Below are 18,413 nucleotides of genomic sequence, written 5' to 3' on the forward strand. Positions count from 1 at the left end.
CTGAAAGCAGAATTAAATTGAAAATATGCTTGAAATATAGAACTGGCACACCATAGCCTCTATCCATGTCAAATGACAAAGTGAGGCTATGAATCAGCAAATTAAGGTTTGAGTGCAAAAGCCACAATGAACTTTGCTGGCTCCTGCTCATTTCAGTGGGGCTCAGGGAGGACTTCCCTGTGTGAATTTGCACTGCAACAAACAACAACTTCTTCAATTCTTTGACTCTGAAGACAGTCCACATTGAGGGTACAAATCAAGGGCATTTGGAAGAGAGAAATCCATCTACAAGGTGAAGAATTAAAAGTTGTCCCTATTACTCAGTCACAAAGCAGTGAGCATTTCACACCTCTCTGAAGACATTTATGTATCCTCCATTTTATTTTATGGGCCAACAGTCACCTCATAGCACCATCCTGCAATACAGTACTGTGTTTTCTTGGAAGCTAGTTCCTCTGCATTCAAAAAGCACTTACTACCTATGAAGTTCACTGACAACTGCAAGCACAATATTGTTAAGTGTTGCAATTTGTGCCAAAAAGGTCTACGCAGCTTTTCACCTCTATTAGACTTCTGCTATTCCACACTCATGGAATTCAGTATCACAGGTGGTGTTTGGATTTCAGGGGAAAAAGAAAAATACAATCCATCCTTACAGCAATGCCCATGCAAAACTCACATGTTTTTCAACAGAGCTGGCCTGGACCCCCCAGGTTTCTCTTTCACAGATACACAGACACATGACTGAAGTGTTTAGGAAGTGTCTGTAAAAGGCAGCAGCGTTCAGAAGGTAGAAGCTTTGTGACTTGTAAGCTTGACTGGCAAATAGCCCCTCCCTTGAGCTTACCTCACACTAACACAACACTACACATTAGTCTTCGAAAGCTACTGGCCTGCAAAAAAGTTATTAGCCATGCTGGGGGCTGGCAGAAAAGGGACAGGGAATTTTACTGCATTTCTATGCTGAGTGTCTAGGAAGGGGCTCATCTCTTCTGGCAGGAGGGGGAGGACACTTTCTTCCACCACATCTTTCAGCAGCTAAAAAGGAGCAAATCTGTGGAAGGCGTCCTGTGAGCAGCTGTATGAGACAGAGTCGTCAGCTACCTCCCCCTGAGGTCATGCCACTTAAGCTTCAGAACCTCCAAGAGAACTTTAAAGGGCAGTAAATGTGAACTTCACTGGAGCAATTGGTGAAGCATTAGAAGTGGTGTCATCTTAAACCCGAGGCACCAAAATAGCAATGAACAAGTAAGGGCTCTTTGCAGGGCCTCTAATGCTAAGGATGGCCATTCATCGTGCCTGTCTCATTCAGGATGACACACAAGAGATGCTGGTTCCTCTGGGTATCCAGGGCCTGTTCAGCAGAGCAACAAAGTAAGAGGCAGCTCCTGTGGAAAAGGCTACAGAGCACACAGAAAAGATTTCTGCATCCACACAAACGTCTACTAAACCTATCAGAAGAAAATAACTGATGTGTCAGGCAGCTAGCTCTGTTTAACAAACACCTTTGCAAAGTCTCCTCTAGAAAACCTCTTTTTAAAAACCTCTTCAAGGAGGTTATTGTAATTTATTAAATTTATATACCGCCCTATAACTGCAGGTCTCAGAGCGATTGACTGGATAAAGATATAAAACCACAAAATACATAATCAAAAATCAAAACAAAACAACCCAATAACCCCCCCCAACACATTTTGAAAGGGCATACGATGTCAATCAACCAAAGGCCTGGTTAAAGAGGAACACTGGTGCCTAAAGGTGTATAATGAAGGTGCCAGGCGAACCTCCCTGGAAGAGCATCCCACAGTCAGGGAACCACTGCAGAGAAGACCTGTTCTCATGTTGCCACCCTCCGGACCTCTTGAGGAGGAGGCACATGAAGGAGGGCCTCAGAAGATGCTATCAGGGTCCGAGGGGGTTCATATCAAAAGAGGTGGTCCTTGAGGTATTGTGGTCCTGAGCACTTTGAATTAGTCCTGGAAACTACTGGTAATTGGTAGTCAGTAAAGTCAGATGAGGATCGGTGTAATATACTCAAACCGTCTTGTTCCGGTGAGCAACCTAGCCGCTGAATTCTGCTCCAGCTGAAGTTTCCAAACCGTCTTCAGAGGCAGCCCTACATATAATGCACTGCAGTAATCTAACCTTGAGGTTACCAGTGCATGGTTTCCTTGTGCATCATAATGATCAAATGTGAGAGGAGACAAGGGGCAACGATGGATTAGCACTTTTAACTTTGAGGGGTGGGGGGAGATGGGAGACCCAATCCAAGCAACAACCACCATACACTGAGGAGTCAGGATGCAGAGACAAATTGTGTCCTATGCATCTGAAGTGCAGCCTGTTTTTGGCCTATCAGCTTCAAGTCACTTGAGTGGCAGAGCACAACTGCAGTCATGTTTACTCAAAAGTAAACGCTATTGATTCTCCTCCTTTGCTGCCTGTTTGTTCCTGACCTGCTCTCTTGGGCTGACTCCCCTGGTTCTTGATGCTGACTTGCTGCTCCAGTCCTTCCCGTCAGCCCTGAATATCCTGCTTGCATCCAACCATGCTCCAGTACCTATCCTGCTGGACAGGCTCAATCTAAGGCTTCCTAGTGCAAATCTAACCATGGCAGGCCTGCCTACCCCTTGGTATCTGGAAGTTGAAATCTATGGAATGCTGTCAGGGTATGGCACTGAACAAGACGGCCCAGTTCACACAGCCCTCAAAGGCTAGGGTGACCAGAGAGCAGCCAATCTAATAAAACACCTACAACATCTATCACCTACAACATGTGAATGACAGACACAACAGATTTAGCGGGGGGTGGGGGTGGGGACAGCTTCATGTGCAAGCACCTCTCAGATCAGCTAAAACTAGAGTGTACCAGAAAACAAGCTATTATCGATTTGGAACAAAGTGGAACACTGCTTGAGCACCAAAGTAATGGGATAATTAAAACGATCAACGTTGGGAAGGTAACACCAAAAGCTGCTTGAATTCTGACATCTCAGTTAGCAGAAATCAAGGGTGAGGAAATTCATTTTGCACCTCAAATCTTTCATAGTAGCATAGTCTTAAACTGAGTCAGACCACTGGTCCATCTAGCTCAGCATTGTCCACATTGACTGGCAGTGCGTCTCCAGGGTAACTAGCAAGAGCCTCTCCCAACCCTACCTACAGATACCAGGAATTGAACCTGGGGGCTTTTGCATGCAAAGCAAATATCCCAAAGCCTATTTGATTTGCCACGCTAAGTCACATACAAGATATAAATCCCTCAAACAGGAGAGAAAAGATGAACTAATGAGATTTTCATTCATGGCAGTGTTCAAAAGGTAATTCATGGCAAATTCCCTTGAGAAAACAGATCAAGCCAGTCAAAAGAAGCAGAAAGGAAAAACAACTAGAACTTGAAGATCAAGCACATTTAAAAATAAAGCGAGATGGTAAAATCTGTATTTTTCATAATTGGTGGTGGGGAAGCTCAAGAAAGGAAAGTTATAAACATGTCCATGTTTTGTTTTAGCATCTAGGATGTGGAAAGATGTTTAGAAACTGGCTGGTTTACACAAAAAACCTGAATTTTTGAAAAGCAGAATTGTGTGACCAGAAATGCTAAATTCTGCCAAACATACTTAGCAAACCAAGGAAATCATGCTGTTACTTTTCATAATTCTGGATGTGGAGTTTGCCTTACGTTGCCATGGCATTTTCTTTGCTTCCTAATCCCAGATTCTAAGCCTCTGTGGACTGAACGAACCAAACTACTACAGTTTTACATGTTTCTGAAATGTACCACTCTATTCAGACTACGACTCCCACAAGAGAGAAAAAGCAACTGGTCCTGCTTCACCAGGCCAGTATGACTCCAACATTTATCCCTCCAACCCTCACATGATTGAATAGAACAACTTGTTAACCAACATGTGGGGAGAAGATGAGTAAAAACAAACACACACAGCCATTGTTCTTCCAGCCTAGTGGAAGGCATGCGTCCCTAGCAAGGTCCAGGAGTCAACGTCCTCCTCTCTCCCTGCATTTCAATAAATTTCAAGAGGCCAAAAACACCATCTATCAGACAGATATTTCAACTAATGCTATTTGGCTAAATTTCAAAGAAACAGATTTTTCTTATAGACAATGTATCAGCTGCAGGTTCACACAAAACTACTTTTGTGCACTCCAATAGAGGCTTTGGGCTTATTTTTCTTGAATGCTCACACAGCAAGTTCTTTGTGACCTAATGTTAAATTGGAGCAAAGGGTTAACACCTCAGTCCAAACTAACTGGGAAGGATGATAAAGGAAGGTGGTTTTAAGGTACAGTGGTACCTTGGGTTAAGTACTTAATTTGTTCCGGAGGTCCGTTCTTAACCTGAAACTGTTCTTAACCAGAAGCACCACTTTAGCTAATGGGGCCTCCTGCTGCCGCTGCGCCGCCAGAACACAATTTCTGTTCTCATCCTGAAGCATAGTTCTTAACCCAAGGTACTATTTCTGGGTTAGCGGAGTCTGTAACCTGAAGCGTATGTAACCTGAAGCATATGTAACCCGAGGTACCACTGTACTTCTCACTTCCAAGCACTCCAATCCCTGTTTTGCAAATACAGTGGTACTTCGGTTTTCAAACATCTCCGTTGACGAACACTTCGGTTTTCGAATGCTGCAAACCCGGAAGTAAATGCTTCAGTTTTCGAACACACCTTGGAAGTCAAACATGCTATGCAGCTTCTGTATTGAGTTTTCCGTATTGAGTTTTCAGATGTTTGGGAACTCGAACAGTCTTCCGGAATGGATTACGTTTGAAAACCAAAGTACCACTGTATGCTTCTCTTCTCAGTCAAGAGGAACAAACTGAAAAAATGGGTGGAGTCAACTGTAGGTATAGGGAATGTTTTTATTCCCTACCCATCTCCACCTTTACCCAAGATCCCTTTACAATGGATCGTGGGGACAGACAAAAGTGGTTTGCACTACTTATTTCCAAGAAAGAGCCAGTAGAACATAGGAAGAAAACAAAAATGTTTTATTGGGTGTAAAGATTAAAAATTAGCCACCCTCAAAGTGTTTTGTTAAACCAAGACTTCAGTATTCATCTGTGCTCATTAGAACTAAACAACTATTATGCAAGTTGATTACTCAGCGCCACAAACAGCTTAGCATCTCATCTGAGCCCAACAGAGTAAGGCAAGTGAGAAGTGGATGGAGAACAGTTCTGACTACAGAAATGCTGCCATTTCTCTGCAAAAGTACCTAAATTTGCTTTTTCAACTAAGTCTAACTGAGTGGTAGCTGGTGCTTATTGGGACTGATAAGACAATGACAGGCAGAGTCAACTAATTCTAACTTTCTCTCCACCCTCCTCCCTGCTGAATTCTAAGAGGATGACAAAGTGGAGGAAGCTCACAGCCAGTGCCATCAGTAAGAAGGGAAGCAGGTGAGGGCAGGCTGGGTGAGGTTGGTGGATCAGAGCCCAATTTGCCCTGATAGACCAGCCTCTACTGGCCTTACTTTCCCAAGGAAATTGCCAAGGGCTTCATTTTCCTCTAGTACATCTTTTCAGTGCTTCTCATAGATTCTGAATCAGAACTGGAGAATTCCAGACCCAAAAAGTCATGATAGCAGCAGTGACCTTGGATCACAGCCCTCTCTCTGCAATTTTACACTCACTCTTAGAAGCGTCTTTCCTTGTATCTGGCCCCCTCAAACTTGCACACAATGACTCACACAATTTGTTTCTTTGCAATGATACACGCATGCAAAAGAAAAAAGTCTCTCAGTAAAATTTCAGTTAAATCATTTGCCTCCATCTAGAATGTAGCTGGGTAGCAGGCTTATAAGCAGCCACTTACATCATCAAGAGACCAAACAAGAAGGATTTTAGAAATCTGAACAGTTTCTTATCCTCCTTTCAAGCAGATGATGTGATTAGCAGAGATGTAGGTGGGCAAGTAAAAAGATGGTTAACTACCAGCTTTTATGCATTTGTTTGCAAGGGCAACATGTGCATGTATGCAAAGAAATAATGCAACAACCACAAACGCCAGAGTCATGGCAGGCCCCACAGAGAAAACTGATCTCCACAACATCAAGCCACTGGCAAATCTTTCCTAGACTCAGCCTGCATTAACAGCAGCAAATATATCCAAGTCATCTGGCCTATGAACATAGGATGCAGCCTAATACTAAGTCAGACCAACAGTCCATCCAATGCAGTATTGTCCACACTAACTGGCAGCAATCGCTCTCCAGAGTCTCAGATGGATGTCTCTTTCCCAGCCCTACCTGGAGATGCTATTTGGGGACTTAACCTAGGCCTTCTGCATGAAAAGCTGCTGTACCACTGTGTTATGGCCCTTCCCAAAGGTCTAATCCTCAGTCATGCCTGGAACTTGATCCAGTTAAAAATCCTCTACTCCAGGTGTATTATCTACTCGGTTTAACATTTACAAGTTTTATTTGACTTTGTTTGCTATGAAATTGTTTGACAGACAATTTTTCACTGAAAGAGCAGGAATGAAATATAAATCAATAAAACTGCTATCTAATTCTCAGACAAAAATAATCACCAATTATTTATCCATACAGAAAATAACTGAGGACTGTTGTTGTCAGCTTGGGCATCAAAGTTTGTAGCAAGCTGTAAATCTTTGCATATTTCTTTTCCATTCCTCTAATAAATTCATTATGTTAATTTTGTGTTTTTCACGACTACAACACTGAGGTGATGCTTTAAGTACATTCTCTATCCTCACTTCAGATTGTTGAGTAGTTATAGCCAAGTTAGACCCCCAGCCTAAATATATGTGAAGATTATCTTTTAACAGCCACACTGATTTTTTTTATTATTAAAAAAAAGCATGTCCCAGTGAAGGTTCTCAAGCTTTCTACCTTCAGACACCTATGTACTGTACATGTGTCTGGTCTGCCATTACACTCTTGCACACTGCAGTAGATTCTGGAAGAGCAATCAGTTTCCACAGGTCCACCAGCCAGTTTTGTTGCGCCTCATCATTACCCTGAACCAACTTGAGCACGCATACCCAATACAATGTGCCCTGGAGCTAAAACGCTGGAGGAGAATATAAGCAGGGCTGGAGAAGCCATCTTGATAACAGTGGACTGCCTTCTTACAGTTCTGTGAAACAGTTTGGCTGCCACTGCACTAACGTATTATCCAAAGCAATCAGGCAACACCTTATACATCCAGCAGTGTAATGCATCTTGAAGCAAAACAGGTGTGGCCTCTAGGCGATCTAGTCCTACAACAAAAAACCACAAATATGTATGAAATGATCAGATGCTTCTCTGCCCAATATCAGGAAATAGCTGACCTGAAAACCAAATGCCAAGTGAACGCATACCTTCTTATCAATTAAACACAGTAAGTAAATAGGCAGGCCAGGTGTACAGTTTAGCACCTCTAACAAGGAAACAGTCTGCAAACCCAGAGCTCCCTAGCATGGTATAGAAAGAGGTTCTTAAGGCAATGTACCCCATGCCAGGCAATAAATTAGATATCATCATCTAAACAATCAGGGTGGGACCAACAGTTCAGAAGTCTTCAAGCCCCAATCATCTGACTGCAGCCCAATGCTACATCAGGAATGGAAGCAGTGGCTCAAGTGTGGGGAGACTGGCCCGATTATTATCTCCCCCACCCTTTGTGGGCAAAGTTCCAAAGAAGGGTGGAACTGCCCACCTGTCAATCACAATGTCACAATCATGATAAGATGGCGTCATTTGCCCACAAGGGTCTTCAGATGCCCTACTTAGAGTGCTATCTTGCCCTGCACTTTGAAAGGGGCTTTGCAGGCACTGCTGATGACTGGTGCCTGCAAACTCCCTTTCAAACAAGCCCTGCCTTTACCTGCCCCACACCTGATATCAGAAAGTAATCCAGAATGAAGCAGGCCACTAGAAGGGGAGGCAAAGGCCAGCAGTAGCAGGCAGATGAAGCTGAGAAGTCATGACACATGAGAGAGAGGCACTCTGATAAGAGACAACTTATTGTCCATGGTGGGGAGGCTAACCTTTTTGGGCCTGAGGGCCATATTCACATGTGACCTACTCTCTGGGAACTGAATGCTACTGGTACACTATAATAATAATAATAATAATAATAATAATTTATTATTTGTACCCCGCCCATCTGGCTGGGTTTCCCCAGCCACTCTGGGCGGCTTCCAACAGAGATGAAAAATACACTAAAATGTCACATATTAAAAACTTCCCTGAACAGGGCTGCCTTCAGATGTCTTCTGAATGTCAGGTAGTTGTTTATCGCTTTGACATCTGATGGGAGGGCATTCCACAGGGCAGGCGCCACTATCGAGAAGGCCCTCTGCCTGGTTCCCTGTAACTTGGCCTCTCGCAGTGAGGGAACCGCCAGAAGGCCCTCGGAACTGGACCTCAGTGTCCGGGCAGAACGATGGGGGAGGAGACGCTCCTTCAGATATACTGGACCGAGGCCATTTAGGGCTTTAAAGGTCAGCACCAACACTTTGAATTGTGCTCGGAAACGTGCTGGGAGCCAATGTAGGTCTTTCAAGACCGGTGTTATATGGTCTCGGCGGCCGCTCCCAGTCACCAGTCTAGCTGCCGCATTCTGGATTAGCTGTAGTTTCCGGGTCACCTTCAAAGGTAGCCCCACGTAGAGCACATTGCAGTAGTCCAAGCGGGAGATAACTAGAGCCTGCACCACTCTGGCGAGACAGTCCGCGGGCAGGTAGGGTCTCAGCCTACGTACCAGATGGAGCTGGTAAACAGCTGCCCTGGATACAGATTTGACCTGTGCCTCCATGGACAGCTGTGAGTCCAAAATGACTCCCAGGCTGCGCACCTGGTCCTTCAGGGGCACAGTTACCCCATTCAGGACCAGGGAATCCTCCACACCTGCCCGCCTCCTGTCCCCCAAAAACAGTACTTCTGTCTTGTCAGGATTCAACCTCAATCTGTTAGCCGCCATCCATCCTCCAACCGCCTCGAGACACTCACACAGGACTTTCACCGCCTTCACTGGTTCTGATTTAAAAGAGAGGTAGAGCTGGGTATCATCTGCATACTGATGAACACCCAGCCCAAACCTCCTGATGATCTCTCCCAGTGGCTGCATGTAAATGTTGAAAAGCATGGGGGAGAGGACAGAACCCTGGGGCACCCCACAAGTGAGAGCCCAGGGGTCTGAACACTCATCCCCCACCACCACTTTCTGAACACGGCCCAGGAGGAAGGAGCGGAACCACTGTATGACAGTGCCCCCAGCTCCCAGCCCCTCAAGACGGTCCAGAAGGATGTCATGGTCGATGGTATCAAACGCCGCTGAGAGATCCAGCAGAACTAGGAAACAGCTCTCACCTTTGTCCCTAGCCCGCCGGAGATCATCAACCAGTGCGACCAAGGCAGTTTCAGTCCCATGATGAGGCCTGAATCCCGACTGGAAGGGATCCAAATGGTACCTCACACTCTTGCGTGCAAGCACATACACAAGCAGGCAGCCACGCTGCATGCAGATCATCTGAGAAAAGAGGGTTATTGCCTCTTGCCGCTCATAAAATGATCCCTTTGCTAATGGGGAAGGGGCAATTTGCTTCCCTGTTGGGGTGCTAAGCTACACCCATCCAAGCACTATTTTTTTTTTTCATTTTGCCACTGTTGCTAAAATTGGTTGGGTCTTGAAGGAGGGAGCACTAGATTATAGACGCAGGTAGCTTTTTTCCAAGCTGTCACGTGTATGCCTTTGTATATATACTCATATGGGTTCAGAGAATTCTTTTTGTAAACCATAGAACTAAAAGGCCACAAAATAAAAGGTGTGCCATACACCTGGCTAGACAAACTGGTAGAGCAGCAGGATGGCAGCAAATGTCTGCCCACTTTGAAGGGTCCAAAACAAAGAGGCAGACTGAGGCTTTGATGGAACAAGATTCATTAAGTTCAACGAAGGTAAGACAGAAGTTGTAGGCTACACCAAGACATACACAATCCTGAGGCTGAAGGTTCCGGCCTAATTAACACACAAAATCCACATGAGAAGTTTAAATATTAGAGGAAATTTGAACATTTAAAATGTGCTGAACCAGCAAACAGCTAAGTTCAAAGACATTCAGCCAGAATACTAGCCTTGCAAGATCTTCAGGTAATACGCTCTCACAGCATCGTGACGAAACAAGACTACCTCATTCTGCACATCACGTGCTACTGTAACAAATATATCTCTGAGAGTTACAAAAGCAGGGTCAGTTGAAAAACCACCAGACAGAAAAAATAGCAAATCCCAAAAATTCAGAACTTAATGGGTTTTCCCATTTGACTAAGCATTTTTTTAAAAGGAGACTATTTTCTGCACTTTCAACAACGTTTAACTCTTCACACAAGATTCTACAAGGTATGTTTCTTGAGAATGGCTGCCATGTGATTGAGGTAAACTGCCTTGTAATATTTACATACACCATGTATACAGCTATGCAATGAGTACAGTGATCTGTAAAAAGAGTAACGTATACTGTGTCTTACACACCCTCATCTGTTATCTTCGTAATTTTTCCCTCACGTACCTGTATCACAAGAAGAAATATGTAAGGAGATATGGGAGTGGCTAGGCATTATGTAAATGAGCCTGGATGGATTCTCTCCTCACTGTTTTCCTGGCAGACCATAGCTTGCAACTTCACCCAAACTGGCAAACTATGGCTTGGAAGAAGGAGAGAATTGCTATGAAAGGTGTAGACGGAGAGCTTAAGTCCAAGGATTAGGCACAGTGCTCCAACTCCTATGCATTTAACGTTATATTTTGGTTTAAAAGTAACAGCTTCTAAAATGCCAACGCAGAAAATGTCTGGATCATTTTTTAAAGGGGAAGGGGATGATTATGATGTTTCGTAAGAAAGAAAATACATAAATGTTCCTATTTTATTTTTTTAAGTCTACCTTAGATGTTACAAAGTTCAGAAAACACCTGTTTGCTACATGCAAAAAATTAATTTTCATGGCCCACGTTTTTTTAAAAAAGAACCTCTGCACTTAGACCCGTTTATTGTTTCTAAAGAAACAGTGCCCTTAAACCCATGATTGAGAATGAATATTTCTTCGACCTGATGTCTCAGTATGACACAATAAATCTAAGGTGGTGATGATAATGATTAAAAATAATAAAAGTCTCCAAAGTGTAGAACAGAAAAATATACAACAGAGTACAATAAAATGCAAGAAAACCAATATAAATCACAACACAAGAGGCCTAGAAAAATACCTTCACAAGCTGGAGGATTAAGAAGTGCTCTCAGCAATCCCACATACTACAAACCTAAACACAGAATGAGAAATACTAAAAATAAAAAAGCTTATTTCACTGCCACCCCATTCTATCTATTCAGGGGTTCAGAAGCAAACAAATAATCCATGTAAACTATCAAAATTGTCTCTAAACCAAGAAAGATAGAAGTAGGAATACTTACAATGCCCATTCCTTCCACAAAGAGTCCAGGACTGCACCCCATGCTTTCTAGGCAGGTGCAATCCATCAAAAGCTTGGCATAAAAAGGAAGTGGCCCCCGGCATACCAACAACATATGAACGCATTTTGAGAAAATATATGGATGTAACACAGAGGCACATCAGCTTGAATTAGTACTGTACAAATGTTGCAAAGAATTTGACCTGGAAGGTCAAACCCATTGTCAGCCATGCTTGTCCTTGGGCACAAGCAGCTGGCAAATAGTAAAAAGATATATTGTATTTAAAAGGAGTGAGGTCTGAAGTTATAAGCATCCATTTCTTTTGTGAAAAAACAAGCGTATAGCAGCCTACAGTACTGTAGAAGTATAAATGGTAAGAAATCTACATCTCTATGAATTACATCCTAGTTTCCTACTGCGTGGATTCAAGTTCCATATGCAATGATGAGTTACATTCTAGAGCAGTCTTGTTGACACGTTACTACATTAATGGCTTAAACAAAACACCTATTCACCTTGAGACAATTCTTACTAGCCACAAATGGCCAGCCAGGTAAGTTGCCACTTGCAAGTCTGAATTGCAGAACAGTAACAAGACTGAAAATATTTTACTCACTTTTAACCCTATTAAGCATCTGAGGACCCATTTCTTAATCTTTTGCTATATATTTGCATGGTGGTAATGCTACTATTCTGACTCACCTTGGATCAGACTCAAAACAAAAAAAAAAATTCCTTCCAGTAGCACCTTAAAGACCAATAATAATAATAATAATAATTTATTATTTGTACCCCGCCCATCTGGCTGGGTTTCCCCAGCCACTCTGGGCGGCTTCCATAGAAACCAGAAAACACTAAAATATCATACATTAAAAACCTCCCTGAACAGGGCTGCCTTAAGATGTCTTCTGAATGTCAAGTAGTTGTTTATCGTTTTGACATCTGATGGGAGGGCGTTCCACAGGGCGGGCGCCACTACCGAAAAGGCCCTCTGCCTGGTTCCCTGTAGCTTTGCTTCTCGCAATGAGGGAACCGCCAGAAGGCCCTCGGCACTGGACCTCAGCGTCCGGGCAGAACGATGGGGGTGGAGACGCTCCTTCAGGTATACTGGGCCGAGGCCGTTTAGGGCTTTAAAGGTCAACACCAACACTTTGAATTGTGCTCGGAAACGTACTGGGAGCCAGTGTAGGTCTTTCAAGACCGGTGTTATGTGGTCTCGGCAGCCGCCCCCAGTCACCAGTCTAGCTGCCGCATTCTGGATTAGCTGTAGTTTCCGAGTCACCTTCAAAGGTAGCCCCACGTAGAGCACATTGCAGTAGTCCAAGCGGGAGATAACTAGAGCCTGCACCACTCTGGCGAGACAGTCCGCGGGCAGGTAGGGTCTCAGCCTGCGTACCAGGTGGAGTTGGTAGACAGCTGGCCTGGATACAGAATTGACCTGCGCCTCCATGGACAGCTGTGAGTCCAAAATGACTCCCAGGCTGCGCACCTGGTCCTTCAGGGGCACAGTTACCCCATTCAGGACCAGGGAGTCCTCCACACCAGCCCGCCCCCTGTCCCCCAAAAACAGTACTTCTGTCTTGTCAGGATTCAGCTTCAATTCATTAGCCGCCATCCATCCTCCAACCGCCTCCAGGCACTCACACAGGACCTTCACCGCCTTCACTGGTTCTGATTTGAAAGAGAGGTAGAGCTGGGTATCATCTGCATATTGATGGACACCCAGTCCAAACCCCCCGATGATCTCTCCCAGCGGCTTCATATAGATGTTAAAAAGCATGGGGGAGAGGACGGAACCCTGAGGTACCCCACAAGTGAGGGCCCAAGGGTCTGAACACTCATCCCCCCCCACCACTTTCTGAACACGGCCCAGGAGGAAGGAGCGAAACCACTGTATAACAGTGCCCCCAGCTCCCAACCCCTCTAGACGGTCCAGAAGGATGTTATGGTTGATTGTATCAAAGGCTGCTGAGAGATCCAGCAGAACTAGGAAACAACTCTCACCTTTGTCCCTAGCTCGCCGGAGATCATCAACCAGTGCGACCAAGGCAGTTTCAGTCCCATGATGAGGCCTGAACCCCGATTGGAAGGGATCCAAATGGTCCGCATCCTCCAGGCGTGCCTGGAGTTGTTCAGCAACCACACGCTCAATCACCTTGCCCAAGAATGGAAGATTTGAGACTGGGCGATAGTTGGCCATACTGGCCGGGTCTAAAGATGGTTTTTTAAGAAGCGGCTTAACGACCGCCTCTTTCAGTATCTGAAAGAAGTATCTGAAGAAGTGTGCATGCACACGAAAGCTCATACCAAGAACTAACTTAGTTGGTCTTTAAGGTGCTACTGGAAGGAATTTTTTTTTTTGTTTTGACTATGGCAGACCAACACGGCTACCTATCTGTAACTTGGATCAGACTGTGACCCGCTAGTGGGTCCCAACCCACCAGCTGAAGGTAAAGGTAAAGGTACCCTTGCCCGTACGGGCCAGTCTTGACAGACTCTGGGGTTGTGCGCCCATCTCACTCAAGAGGCCAGGGGCCAGCGCTGTCCGGAGACACTTCCGGGTCACGTGGCCAGCGTGACATCGCTGCTCTGGCAAGCCAGAGCTGCACACGGAAACGCCATTTACCTTCCCGCTGGTAAGCGGTCCCTATTTATCTACTTGCACCCGAGGGTGCTTTCGAACTGCTAGGTTGGCAGGCGCTGGGACCGAGCAGCGGGAGCGCACCCCGCCGCAGGGATTCGAACCGCCGACCTTTCAATCGGCAAGTCCTAGGCGCTGAGGCTTTAACCCACAGCGCCACCTGCGTCCCCAACCAGCTGAAGACCAATGTTTTAAAGTATTGCATTTAGTAAGAAGAAAGGAATCATACATAATATAGACAGAATTAATGCCAGAAAGTATGTGGCACATTTGCAGGTAACATCCAGAGTTTAGCCAAGAATGAAATTAACAGTTTTGCTTAATTTTCTCAATTGAAGCTTCAGCCACTGCCCCCCAAATAAACTACATATAAAATACGCTCTGTCATGATAAACAGAAAATACCTTCCTCTTGGCTATAGAAATAACCTCATGAAGACCCAAGGCTTCAAAAATGACCTCATGAAGATCTAAGGCTTAAGTTATTGTATTTATCAACATACTGAAGTAATGACTATATTACTCACATGACAAAACAATTTTAATTTCACTCAGTTCCTTGTACCACACCCCTCACTAAGATGCCAGAGTACTTATATGTATTGGTATCCACCAAAGAATATTTTCAACCATCTTGCCAAACAGCAATGAGTAAGATAGTCAAACAAGGTATCATAAAGGAACGAAAACTGCTAAGTCCTGACACTTAGATCCCAAAAGATAACTGGATGCACTGAAATGATTGTTTTGCTGCTGGGCACAGCAATTACTAAAGAGAATCAACACAAGGCCTTTTTAATATAGGTCACAGCCATCAATTAGCAGCCTGGGCAGCATGAAAAAAAAAGCCTTTTCCACACTACACACCCCTTTCTCTTGTCACTCTGAAAAAAGCAGGTTTCCAGCAAAAATGAGCAGGCCAATTAAAAGGAAGACATGAAATAAATGTTGCATTCATTTCCACATTTTTTTTAAAGCTTTCATCCAGGGTCTTCACTAGGATGTGATCAGGCCAAATCAATGACAAGTGGCCCCACTGACTGCCATCCCCACCACAAGTCACTGGGGGAAAGTGTGTCAGGCTGGTCCTGTTACTGGTTAAGAAAAGAGGAAGCAACCCTTCCAAAGGAGGTGCCGTTATGCCTCCTGATGCTCCACCTCTGAGGGTACAGCACAGTTTCCAGGGCTGTGTATGTGGAAAGAGAAAGACTTCTGCAGCACCACAGGCATCCAAAAAGCGGAGGGTATTTCTGGCTCCCCCAGAAGGGTACTGGAACAGGCCTCCAATGGTATACTGACACAACTGGCAAATGCAGGCTACAAGCTGCTTCTCTTTCCTTTTGTGGGGTGGGCGCAGCTTTCCACTCCCCTATCCTGTCCAGGCCATCATCTCAACCAGGAAATGATGGTGTACTTATGCACCCAGTCTTGGGACAAAAAAAAGTGGGCTGAGGGAAGACAGTCACATACCACCCAGAAGAACATAGCTAAAAATAGGCAGGTGGTCCTGCTGTCTTCTGCTTGGCTCCCAGGGCACAAAGAAAGGCCCCTGAGCTGTAACTGAAGGGGCAACACTTTGCAAATCCTGGCACAGCTTTCCAGGAGCTAAGAATCTCCCCCCCCCCCCAAGCATACCCATTCTATGAGTTACACTACAGAAGGAGACATGACCCTCTTAAACCCCCTCTGAGCCAGGTCTGTGATTTGTTGTCTACACTCACAGAGCTGGGAAGGGGTCCCGAACTTGGAAAGGTCACAAAACTGATTAACTATCCACTACATATCTAATGCTGAAAACAAACAAACCCTGCAATAACAAATCTCACTTTTAATCACAAGCACTTTTTAATCACAAAAAATTGAAACATTACATTCCTGGAGAAAGAACATCACAATTTATCCACTAGCAGCCCTTCCTCTTCACCCCCACTCCTTGAAGCACAAGCAATTCCATTCTGCCTTCCTGTCACCTGTTCCAACCATGAAGAGAATACATCTCTAAGCAATCAACCCACAATATTGTTCCTTTGACCTCTATAAGGAATACAGCAATCTTGGGTGCAGCCCTCCCCTATTGCAGCACTGCACCCCACCCCCAGGAACACCAATCAACCATGGTGGGCTTCCTGTGATCTCTCCCCCTGCTATTCAACTCTATTGTTTGTGTAACATTTTTTCTAATAGGAAGATGGGATATTGTTGTTTTATTGGCCTTTATTGGCATAAGTGGAAGACGGGATATCATATTTAAAATAAATAACAAAGGTGCAGCCCCAAGACATCACTGCCCACACACACCCATACCCCAAAAAGTATCATGTGAATGGCTAAATGATGTCCTAATCACCTCCTGTTCACCAATAAAGATGCCCTCCTCTTCCGCCCCATATCACATTCTGATCCTTTTCCTTAGTAGGCACAACACTTTCCAAAGCCCTGACTGCCCACCCGCAATAAAAAGACAACACAACCCTGTGTTATATTGTGGGGGTGGGAGAGAATTCCCCTCCATAGAAAACTATCCCTTCACATTATAATAAGATTTTCCCCACTGGGAAAAGGCAACTCCTCATCCCCCATTGACACCCCCCCACCAAAAACCGAAAACAAAAGAAAGATACACCCTATGTTAGTTATTTTATAGAGGAAGAGAGAGGTCCAACCCCTAACAGAGGTATTACACCTGTCCTGATCCCCTTCCCCCTCTTGAGGACAGTTATCTCTTATTCCTGACTCTCTCCTATTTAAAAGCATCCACGCCTCCTTGTTATTCTATAAGAGATGACAAACTCCTTCCCCCTTGTATATATCCTGATTCTTCCCCAGTGGAGAAAGACACCTAAGCCACTAGTGCCCCCCATGTGCCATCGAGTTGTATTTATATCAATTTCTACACACACACACACATATATTGGATTCAATATTACACATTACATATCTCTATATATTTGCCTGTTATATGTAATAGATATATACATACACACATGCAATATCCATACATAAACAAATTGTCTCCAGTGCCCCCCAAAATGTATCTCTGAAAAGACTGTGTGTGTGTGTGTATGGAGAGAAAGGGAATGTTACACTATACACTACAGTATACACTATACATACATACATATATATATATACGCACACAAACACACTATATATATAGTGTATACACACACACATATAAAGTACACACAGGCTTGCATAGAGATACAAACCTTTACACAGACACACATTCGGAAGCCATACTCCCATGTAAATTTGAAAGGGGGAGGGGGAGAAGATCCCCCCCGGAGACGTCGACCCCTCCCCCCAGGTGTGTGTCCCCTCCCCCCCAAAACACCCCTGCTTTTTGGGAGGAGGGGAGAGTTGTCTCCTTTTAACCCTTTCCACACCCCTCCCACACCCCCTCCACGACCCGAGGAGGCCCCGCCCCAAGCAGGATTCTGATTCTGCTGCCGCCGCCGCCGCCCTCGTCCTCCGGCCCTCCTCCGCGGAGCGCAGCCGCTCACCCTTCAGGTCCTCCTCGTCCTCCGTGGCCGATGTTGCTGCCGCCGCCGCCAAGGCCCCTCGCCCGGCCTGCGCCCGCCCAGTCCACTCCGGTGCGGGAAGGGCCGAAGGGAGGCGGGGAGGGCGGGCCGGGCCGGAGGCCGCCGGCGCCTCCCTCACGGGCGACGGGGAGGAGGAGGAGGATGGTGACGACGAAGGCGACACCACTCGCACCCCACCCCCGAGGGCAACCGCCACCAGCACCGGCTTCCCCCCTTCGGACTCCCCAGTCTCAGTCGCCTCAGCCGCCGCCGCCGCCTCTTTCTCCTCCGCCGCCGCCCGCCCTTCCTCGTCCGCCTCAGCCACTGCCTCAGCAGCCCACCGGGCTCCCTCTCGCGAGACTTGGGCCCGGGCTCGAGCTCGGCGGCGAGAACCAGAACGGGACCATTCTCGTCATCGGCGCTCGCGGACTGACTGGGAGGCGCGGTGATTGGCAGGAGGGAAGGGGGGAGGAGCCAGAGGCGGAGACGGCGAATGGGCGGGCCGGGAAGAGAGATGGAATGCGCGTGCGCACATGGGGGGAAAAGCGAGGGGGTGGGACTAGTAAAAAGCGAGAGGGTGGGACTAATAGAAAAAAAGACGTCAACTGCTTTTTCTCTTCCTCTCACGGCTTGGTAAAGAAGGGTGGGAGGGGAAGTGAAGGGTGCAAGCGCGCATGCGCACAAGGGGACAATAAAATGAAGGCGGACCAGAGGGGGAATCGCGTTAGAAGAGGGGGGGGAAGGAGCGTACCAAACTGTGGGAAACGGAGGGGGGAAAGGAAAGAGAGAAAAGGAAAGTGGACCGTACCAAG

The 18,413-nt window shown here is 45.8% G+C and overlaps 1 protein-coding gene across 1 annotated transcript in view; it reads right to left on the minus strand.

Annotated features, from left to right (window-relative positions):
- The window catches only part of TAOK1 (TAO kinase 1), a 67,601-nt gene extending 49,569 nt beyond the window's left edge, over window positions 1-18,032 (minus strand). Inside the window, exon 1 of the mRNA XM_083715064.1 lies at window positions 17,584-18,032. The gene's annotated coding sequence lies outside the window, so the exon portion shown is untranslated. The remainder of the gene's footprint in view (window positions 1-17,583) is intronic.
- Window positions 18,033-18,413: the final 381 nt, after the last annotated feature.

This window comes from Podarcis gaigeae (genome assembly GCF_964106915.1).
Source record: "Podarcis gaigeae genome assembly, chromosome: 15".
Classification (NCBI taxonomy): domain Eukaryota; kingdom Metazoa; phylum Chordata; class Lepidosauria; order Squamata; family Lacertidae; genus Podarcis; species Podarcis gaigeae.